At 43.5% G+C, this 10736-nt stretch overlaps 1 long non-coding RNA gene across 1 annotated transcript in view; it reads right to left on the reverse strand.

Annotated features, from left to right (window-relative positions):
- LOC138300265 (uncharacterized) overlaps positions 1-9151 on the reverse strand; it is a 96332-nt gene extending 87181 nt beyond the window's left edge. The window contains exon 1 of the long non-coding RNA XR_011204897.1: positions 9023-9151. This is a non-coding gene — a long non-coding RNA (uncharacterized lncRNA). The remainder of the gene's footprint in view (positions 1-9022) is intronic.
- Between the last annotated feature and the right edge of the window lie 1585 nt (positions 9152-10736).

Here is a 10736-nt window from a genome sequence, read left to right on the forward strand (position 1 = left end):
TGCAGAACCGGAGGGACAATTAGAATTATCTTGACACAATGCCACAGCTAGAGGGCCAATAAACAGTGCAAACAGCACCGGAGGAAGGGGGCATCCCTGACACGTGCCTCAATGAATTTGTAAGGTTCCAGCTATGTGCATGTTAAAGAGAATTTGGCTTGGGTCTCAGAGAAAAGATTTCGTAAAACCTAAATAAACTATCTAGAAAAATTAAACTTTGCTAAGATCCTAAAAAGCACCTCCCATTGAACTAAATCAAAGGCTTTATCTGCGTCTAGCATTATAATGGCAGCCGATTTATTATTGTGAGAATAATAATCAATCGCCTGGATTAGGAAGTTATTATTTGTTGCTAGCAACCTTCCTGGCAGAAAGCTGCACTGATCTTCATTAATTAAGTCTAGGGCTACTAAGGCCAGGATCTTTGCTAGAAGTTTTAAATCAAAATTAAGTAAACTAATCGGACGATAGGAATTAGGGGCCAGATGTAAGTAGCCTTTTGCGCCTCGCAAACGGCGAAAACTGCCATTTGCGAGGCGCAAAAGGCCTCATGCGATGCAGAAACACATTTTGCGAGTCGGAACCGACTCGCAAAATGTGTTTCCGACTCGCAAATGGGAAGGGGTGTTCCCTTCCTATTTGCGAGTCGCACCGCAATGTAGAGTTGATTTGTGACCGCAAAATCGGTCACAAATCAACTCGCAGTTACCATCCACTTGAAATGGATGGTAACTCATTCGCAAATGGGAAGGGGTCCCCATGGGACCCCTTCCCCTTTGTGAATGCAAACAAAAATATTTTTTCAGAGTCCTATGGACCACTGCCTACTCTGAAAAAAACAGAAACAAAAAGGTTTCAGTATTTTTTCTATTTGCAGCTCGTTTTCCTTTAAGGAAAACGGGCTGCAAAAAGAAAGAAAAAAAACGGCTTTATTCAAAAACAGTCACGGACATGGTGGTCTGCTGTCTCCAGCAGGCCACCATCCCCGTGAGTGCCTAGACTCGCTATTGGGTCGCAAATTGCGACCCACCTCAAAAATACCCCATAGCGAGTCGCAGAAGGTGTCTGAGACACCTTTCTGCATTCCCTTTTGCGAGTTGCAAATTGCGAGTCGCTTGAACTCGCAATTTGCAACTCGCAAACGGGAACCTTCCTACATCTGGCCTTAGGTCGTTGAGATGGCCTATCTTTTTTTAGAAAGCTAATAACGGTGGCCCTTGTAAAAGATGCTGGTATCTCAACCCCCTGAAGAATACTATTGAAAAGAGAAGCTAAGCACTCAGCTAGTTGGGCTACAAGAACTTTGTAGACTTCAGACGGGAGGCCATCTTCCCCACACGCCTTCCCATTCGGTGAGTCCATAATTGCCTCCTTAACTTCCAAAAGTGAGATAGGTGATACAAGTTTTGCCCTAGATGTCTCGTCTAATATTCGTATGTTCAATGCATCAAGGTATTGATTAATCTGTTGGACATTAGTTGGAAGAGAGGAAGTATTGAATTTTGAATAATGAGATGAAGAAACCTTTCAATATCTTCAGGGTGACTGACGAGAATACCTTGTCCCTCATCAAAAATAGTTTTAATAGTGTCTTTATTAGATTTTAGTTTTTTTCACAGACCCAGCCAGAAATATTCCTACATGTTCATTTTCTTCATAGCATCTCTGTGAGTTTGTATGTTGATTAACTATCTTGTGAGATAGAAAGTAATCCCTTAACCTGGCCTGTGCCACACACAATCTTATGGCTGCCTCTGGATCATGGGAGGTTTGAAGGACTCACTGTGCTTGATTAAGCACCTGTTGGACCTGTTTTACCTTTTCCTTAGCAGCCTTGACCAAATAAGCTTTCTAAGATATTATTTACCCTCTTATGTGGGCCTTGAGAGCTTCCCAAATGGAGAATAAGGAAGCAGAGTCTTTGTTAATCTTGAAAAAATCAGTAACCGAGATCTTGAGAATCTGTACCCATTCTTCATCTACAAAATGAGATTTGTCAAAGCTACAGCATGGACGAGTGCGCCAGGCAAGTTAACATTAGCCTGAGGTGCTGCCTGATCCAAGAAAGGATTAGCATGGGTAACGGCGCCACTACTTATGAGAAAAAACAAAAATAATATGAAATTGATTCTAGAAGCTGTATTATATTTTTTTTAAAAACAGGTATATTAATAATCTTGTGGGTGGTCAGCCCTACATGCATCTTCTAACGCTAAATCAGAAATAATCTAACCTAACCACTGGGAGACTCTAGGATTATTCTGCATTTTGTTCTTGCGAGAAGTGTCTATCTGATTTTTCAGGAATAACATTAAAGTCACCATCAATAATGAATAGGTTGGGCAGTGTGCTCAAAACCTTGTACAGACCCTGAAGGGGGCTTGGATCATCTTCTATTGGACTGTAGAAACTCGCAAAATGGATATGATCATTTGAGATATAAGTGTACTGATTACCACCCATCATGCCTGCGGGTCTCAATGGATCTGATACATTTTCCCAGTAAATTCCAGAGACACTATTATGGCCACCCCTCGGACCGTGGCATTAGTCGATGCATAGTAAGCATGTGCAAGAAATTTAAGGAGTTTTTGCTTATTGCCTTGATATCTTAAATGCGTCTCCTGCAAAAGAAAGATCTGCGATTGCGAAGCCCTAAGCCAATTGAGAATAGCAGCAAACTTGACATGATTGTTGACACCATTTATATTGCAAGAAATAACCCTTAGTTAACTCCCAAACTCCCCTCTCCCAGGCAATATCATTATGTAGCAAAGTTATAGTCAAACTCCAACAAAACTCTCCTTACTTTTTTTTGTTATCTGCTTTTTCCTCACCCTAGTGAATAGATTCCCCCAACAGAAGGAGGATAGCTTCCCCCTTCCCTGAGGGCCCAACCAATCTGTGGACCCCACCACCCCTGAATTCCTCCCTCCAAACCCAAGAAAAGAATGCACTGACATGGTACTCCTAGGGCCTCGGTCTAAGGAAAAACAGCAAGACAGCAGGGCAAGAAATGACAAACAGAAACATAGAGCACGTAAGTTCATTTCTCCCTAGTAACACACTTTTTCCAATATCATAACATTGCTTTTTTAACAATTTGAGGATGTTCTTAGCATCCTGTATACCCTAAAAGATATGGGCCTGTCCGTTATGCAACACCTTAAGTTTAGCTAGTTGCACAATGCCAGCTGGAGCCCCCAATCTCTTGAAGTCATCTATAAGACCCACAAATTCATGATGCCGACGCACAGCTGCAACAGACATATCAGAGAACACACGGAAGCTGAAATTATCACCAGAATTAAAGTTTCTCATTCTTATAGCCTGAGATAAAATTTGCTCCTTCATCTTGTTGTCTCCAAAGTTGACCAGTATAGTGCAAGGGTATTTTGAGTTAGCGGTGCACATAGAAGGGACCCTGTGCACCCTCATAATTAAGACATCCTCTTTGATCCTGGCTTTTTCTGGTAGGATACATATATAGATGCGGTCTGAGACTACCTTTGTAACAGATGAAGATGATTCGATCTCTTCAGGAATCCCTATGAACCTCAGATTTGAGCGCCAAGATCTGTTCCCCATCTCATTAACTTGTAATTTCTCATGTTCCGATTCGATCTGGGATCTTACATACTCCTGTTTCTTTTTAGCATCCTCCAGATCAGAAACCCTCTGCTCAGCTGGGGATACCCATGTAGAGATAACTTAAACGGGCATTTAGTTGACTAAGTTGATCCTTGGTCTCCTTACATGCCTCCTCCTGAGATACCTTTATTGCCCAGAGCTCCTCCAAAATCTGACCCATCATACCCTCCATTGAAGAAACAACAGCTACCCCACCCACAGAGCTGGCCTGAATGTGGGTGAGTGGAAAGGAGCAGAAGGTCTGTGGGAGGATATTTTCATTAGAGGATATCAAGTCTGGTGTTATATGACAGGAGTCTTCTGATATTAAATTGAATGCCATAGTGGTGAGTAGTTGACTGCCAAGTAGATTTTCTTTAGTCAAAGAGGTTTCTTTTGTTTGCCCTCTCTCTTTCACTTTTTCTCTTTCAATTTCTTTTGATGCCCCCTTAGCATTACTGCTAGTAGTAGAAAAAAGAGGACATGCAGGCTTATCTTTGAGCTGTTGAGCAGTAATCAGTTATGCGAGGGGGAGGATAATGGGTGCTGCTGGACAAGCCAAGGTCATCTGAGAATTGCTGGTCTGATTGCTCAACACGGGAATGGAGGGTTGAGATAGAGACTCGATGATCTGAGTTGATAGCAATATCACTAGTTCTTGATCCTCTAATGGGCTGGACTCGAGAAGTACTGGAAGAGCTGGAAGTACTGGAGGAGTAGCTAAAAGATCCTGCAGCCCCACAGAGTATTTGAAGGACCCGCCTAGATCCTGCTGGCCCGAGCCATGGAGTCAGAGTTATGGGTTTAAATACTTTAGGGATTTTTCCGACTGTCCGGGGCTTATACCCCGCATCCCCTGCCATGTGCTTCATTGTGGGGTGAAGTGACGTGTGGTGCCGGATATTTGCAGAAGACGCTGCTATCAAGAGAGTCACTGAAAAGGAACCAAGGGGGCAGCAAGCCGCATCCATACTAGCACAAACCACTTCAGTTGCACCCTTAAGCTCCACAATCATCCCTGCTAAGCTGCCTAATGCTGCTGTAGTGGGTTATTTAGTCTGTATAGCCCATTTAGTGGTTAATTTGAGTCTGCTTTTCTCCCCTTACGATAGTTCAGAGATGCTTATTTACTCCACACAGTTAAGAAGATACGACTTTATATATTTGAGCATATATCGCCCTCCACCTTACAGGGTTGTCAATGCCCAGTGCCTATTTAACTAGTCTGCTCCATGCACATTGACTGAAGTGAGGGGACATGATGAGCATGCATGCAGGTACAATGAAGCTATTTCTTCTTCACACATTTTCTGCCCCCCACTATTGTTATGCCTCCAATGAGTTGCGAATAGTTATATGCAGTGTGCCAATACTGGTGAACGTATAGTTAGATTATATGGTACGATGTGACTGCTTACAGCCTCGGGGGGACAACATGTATAGCTTCCTCTAGTTTCAAAGGGGTAAAAGCATTATTTATAATATTGTTTTATTTTGTCCTCCACCTACACCTTGTGTTAATTCCAGAGCTGCTTTGCCTGCTCCACACAATCACATGATCAAAAAAAAAATGCTCCAACCTGTTCCACTAGCCTCACGTTGCAAAGTCACCATGTCCCGGCTTTTTATCTTTTGTGTTTTCCTGCTTCTAGGCCTCCAGGGAGGGCGATCACCTCATTAAGGCAGCAAGAACATTAAAAAAAAAAACAAAGCCACAAGTATCAGGGATTCCCCTTACTTAAGGCCGTCATGTCCTAATGTCTCTACCTTAACCAGCACAGCACTTCCGAGCCCGCCTGCTACATATCATACATTGAGGGCTGCACCTCGAAGCATCAGCACATCTATAAGCACACTCAGACAGCCATCGTGCACTCATCCAGAGCCGCACTCCGGCCACAGTCGTTGAGCCGGACCTCGCCGCACCTCTCCTTAGTGTGTGAGGGAGACTTGGGGATGCAATGTTGTTCCGGGCACCAGCACATCTGCCAGCACGTTCAGCCCCTCCATCTTGCTGCTTTGTGGGGCTCTCAGTCACAGAGCATGATGGGAGCTCATGAATGCCATAATTTGTGGGGTAATTAGCAGTGCATGGTGTGGGCACGAGTTACGGTTACCTTAGGGAACAATTAATAGTTACTTGAGATAACTCTAACTATGGCAAGTGGACTGCTATGGTTTTGAATGTTTAAAATTTGAGCATAACTATAACGTCCCTGTTAGAAATTGGGTCTTTGGTTGGCAGTCAGATAACCCCCTGTAAAGCAAGGACCCTTGCTCTAGTCAGGGTAAAGGCGAATCACTCTCAGTTAACCCCGCTGACCCCTTGGTTGCTTGGTATGAGCAGGCAGGCTTAACTTCAGAAGCAATGTGTAAAGTATTTGTACCAACACACAGAATAACCCAGTGAAAACACTACAAAATGACACAGGTTTAGAAAAATAGATAATACTTATCCAAACAAAACAAAACCAAAACAACAAAAATCAACATACACAAGTCAAGATATGAATTTTAAGAAGAATACGAGTCTTATCACTGTTATTGCACAAAAGTACCTGGGAAGCGTCAAAATAAAGCCGCACAGGCGACTGTGCATCGAAAAAGGCCAGCGATGCGTTGATTTCTCACTTGCAAGCGAGACCGTGCATCATTTCTTGTCCAGTCGGGTCAGTGTGCGCTGTTTCTTCTCTCCCACAAGAGAGCGATGCTTCGATCCATGATGAGGACCTCAGGTCTGGGCAGGCTTTGTGTTGATTTTCTGTGTTCAGCAATGTTGCATTGAAATCCGGTTGCACGGTGTCAAGAAACCACATTGTGTGGGGGCTTGCATCATTAACAACAGCCACTGTGGGTGTTGCACATCATTTCTCTAGCCGTGTTGTGTCAATCTCTCAGCCGGGATGCAGGCAGAGCATCGATTTTAGCTGCGAGGCCGGCGGCGCTTTGTTTATAAGCCGCGGGAGGATGGTGCATCCAAAGTTTCCCCGCACAGCGGTCTTTGCGTGGATTTCTGTCCTTTTTCACCAGCTGCACCTTTCAAGGGCCCAGGGACAGGTTAGGGCACCACTTGGCAGGCAGGACTCTCAACAGAAAGTGCAGGTGCTGGCAGAGAGAAGTCTTTGTTATTCCTGAGACTTCAACAACAGGAGGCAAGCTCAGTTCAAGCCCTTGGATATTCTTCATCAGTGGGAAGTCACACAAAAGTCAGTCTTTGTCCTCTCTCAGGCAGAAGCAGCTACTGCAGGCAACCCAGCAAAGCACAATCACAGGCAAAGGGGCAGTACTCTTCCTCCAGCTTCTCCAGCTCTTCTCCCGGGCAGAGGTTCCTCTTGGTTCCAGAGGTAATCTGATTTTCAGGGGTTTTGGGTCCTCTTCTTATACCCCTTCTTGCCTTTGAAGTAGGCCTGCTTTAAAGAGAAGTGTCTGTTGTTTTCAAGATCCTGCCTTGCCAGGCCAGGCCCCAGACACACACCAGGGGGTTGGAGACTGCATTGTGTGAGGGCAGGCACATCCCTTTCCAGTGTAAGTGACCACTCCTCCCCTCCCCTCAGCCCAGATGGCCCATCAGGATTTGCAGGCTCTACCTCAGCTTCCTTTGTGGTACTGTCTAGAGGAGAGGCGCAAACAGGCCAACTGTCAAACTGACCCAGACAGGGACTCCACAAACAGGCAGAATCACAGAATGGTTTAAGCAAGAAAATGCCTACTTTCCAAAAGTGGCATTTTCAAACACACAATCTAAAAACCAACTTCACTAAAAGATGTATTTTTCAATTGTGAGTTCAGAGACCCTAAACTTCATATTTCTATCTGCCCCCAAAGTGAATCTGTACTTTAAAGATATGTAAAGGCAGCTCTTATGTCAACCTATGAGGGAGACAGGCCTTGCAACAGTGAAAACTGAATTTGGCAGTATTTCACTGTTATCTTTACAGAAAACGTCCCTCTCCTAAAGGTTTATACAGACATAAACAATGGAAATAATGAAAACATCCGAATTTTATTCCTAATTCAAAGTCTATAAAATAAAAAAGAGAATCCTACACAAAATTCCTATTAACATCAGGACACAAAGGCAAAGAACAACTAATCACCCTCACAGAGACAGGCTCCCGACTCATTCACACAAAAACACAAATAAGACAACAATAATTTGCACAAACAATTCCATATATCAATATCACAAATACATTTCAATATGTTATATATTTCTGTACTTTCTTTTGTCCAAACCAATTGTAAATAGTCTTTTCACAATCTGTTGGGCATATATCCTCGCCCAACTGGTAGCAGTCTTTCTATTTCAGCGCTCTTGACATACATATAAGTCAACTATCATTGGTTTTCCATACTTTTGTGGATATTCCAAACATCCCCAGCCTTAAAGTTAAATCACACAGTCATTAGGCCAGCCATGATGCTAACTGCTTTGATGTCAACTCACAAAATCCTCAGGCCAGTCGTATTGTTAACTGCCAACGCGCGTTTCGGTGGATTCCGAAATAAATTGATCATTAAAGCCACCTTCCTCAGGGCAACAAATCCAAAAATATCATCAAGCTGCAAATATCTCTGCATAAAAATTAAAACACATTTATATTTAACTCTGTTGGTTCGTCATTCGTGTCCTTACAATACTTCCATTTAATAGGCACCAACAATATTGGTCACCACTGTGATGTAGTGAGTGTGCACTCAAAACACACAAAAACACAAATAAAACTCACATACTTACAAGAAAAGCCCAACAGAAGAAAAGAACCCCAATCCACATAATAGATAAAAAGATAAACTAAATAAACCGAAAAAGTGCAATAACTTAACAAAAAAAATAAGAATGTGATAAAGCACCCTAAATATCCAAAGATGCAATACACACATGTTGGGTCATTACCCTTTCCTTTAAATGCGCACCATATTCTCCGGCGTTGTTTCTAACCACAGTCTGCGTCTTAAATGCTATCTTCAATTTAACTACAAAGAAAAGTGTATAAGGAAAAAATATATAAATCAGGAAGAATCCCCATTGTCAGGCAACTACAAGCTTTCGTATATTTGAATAAGCTCGACCACAAGAGCAAAAAGGCACTGTTGTTCAAAAACAAAGAGACCGCTAACGACTCAAATGACGAGCGATGTTACTGCTCTAAAACTACCAAGGCCCGATACTTTCATTAATAAATTCACCCAGAAGGGTCCGGTAACAACGGAGATTAAAAGGCACTTGGCCCCTAAGCACACGGACCGATGTCCACGCATTTCTCTAGCACTATTACCGTTCTGACCCAACCCAAGCCCAATCCTGTCATTAGTACACACGCCCGGAAGGAGCCCGTAACACGGAATTCAAACGATTCCGTATATCTAGATCTTTCGTCTCTGCACCTACCTCATTTTCTTCATGAGCACTGCTCGGTTGTACAAATTCGAAACCATGGCACTGGCGTCCAATGTCATCCATCAATCATTTCTCAGAGTCAATTCACATTATGTCGTCATGATTTTAATTGGCCTGAACGTTCTCGAAGTAAACATAGAAAAAGGTCTAACAGAAACTAGCTCTCATATACTTTCTGTGGCGGCCATCTTAAAACATGTAAAGATAAATGTAATACATTTGCAACCACTGTTAGGAAATGTAAAACACACCAGTACATGTCCCACCTTTAACATACACTGCACCCTTCCCATGGGCTATTAGAGCCTACCTTAGGGGTGCCTTACATATATAAAAAGGAAAGGTTTGGGCCTGGCAAGTGGGTACACTTGCCAAGTCGAACTCGCAGTTTAACCTGCACACACAGACACTGCAATGGCAGGATTGAGACATGGTTACATGGCTATTCATGTGGGTGACACAACCAGTGCTGCAGGCCCACTAGTGGCATTTGATTTACAGGCCCTTGGCACTTCTTGTGCACTTTACTAGGGACTTACTAGTAAATCAAATATGCCAATCATGGATAAGCCAATGTACACATATAATTTATACAGGGAACATTCACATTTTAGCACTGGTCAGCAGTGGAAAAGTGTCCAGAGCAAACAAACCAGCAAAAACAGCGCCTAGCACACTGAAACAACCTGGGAAGCAGAGGCAAAAAGTTAGGGCAGACCACCCAAGAATGCCACATCTAATAGACCCTGTAACCTTAGTTTATTTCAGTGAATGTCTATGTTTAAAAAAAAAAAAATCCATTACTATATGTTAATCCAACCACCACTGTGCAAGGCCTTTGGCCGTGTGTGGCAACGGTTGGCCACAGGCCTAGCCTGCAGCCATGCACTGAGGCCAACTCCCTTTAAACACCCAATCTTGCATGCATCTATGTGCAAGAGAGGTTGCCCGCAAAGCCTGGCCTGCAGTCAGTCCATGTGGTCAACCCATCTAACCACCCAATCATGCTCTGCACTCTGCCCTTTGGCTGTGCGTTGCGGGAGTTGGCCAGAGCCTATCTCTCTGGGTGTGAGAATATGTCTTAGAGGATGTGTCAGGTGAAAGTGTCTGAGAGAGCGTGTGCATCAGTGTCTTAGAGGGTGCGTCAGTGTCTGTGCAAGTCTATGAGTGGGTGCATGAGGGTGTCTGTGGGTCTGTGAGTGGGTGTATGAGGGTGTGAGTGGGTCTGTGAGTGGGTGTATGAGAGTCTGAGTGGGTCTGTGAGTGTGAGCATGAATGTGTCACTGGGTCTGTTAGTGGGTGTGTGAGAGTCTGAGTGGGTATGTGAGTGGGTGCATGAGGGTCAGAGTGGGGCTGTGAGTAGGAAAAAGAGATTAAAAGAGAGAGCGAGAGTGAGTGAGAGAGAGAGAGGAAGGGAAAGAGATAGGGTTTTTAGGCACTGACGGATGATATACATAGAAGAGATATTTCTGCACAAATTGAAAAGAAAAATGTATTTGTAATTAAAAAGAGTGTGATCACTTTTCGGTATGAGCCTTAAACATTTGAAGCTAAAAAATAAATTAAAGGAGGCACCACCTTATGTCACGGGCTACTCGTCGTTTATGTCTTTGGCCCACTGGAACTGCAGAAGGGTCTTGATTCTTGTAGGTTCTGCCTTGACCAAGGTAAGGGTGGCCCTTTCTGGTAGTGACGGTGCTGCCGA

This window comes from Pleurodeles waltl, chromosome 6, assembly GCF_031143425.1.
Source record: "Pleurodeles waltl isolate 20211129_DDA chromosome 6, aPleWal1.hap1.20221129, whole genome shotgun sequence".
In the NCBI taxonomy this organism is placed as follows: Eukaryota; Metazoa; Chordata; class Amphibia; order Caudata; family Salamandridae; genus Pleurodeles; species Pleurodeles waltl.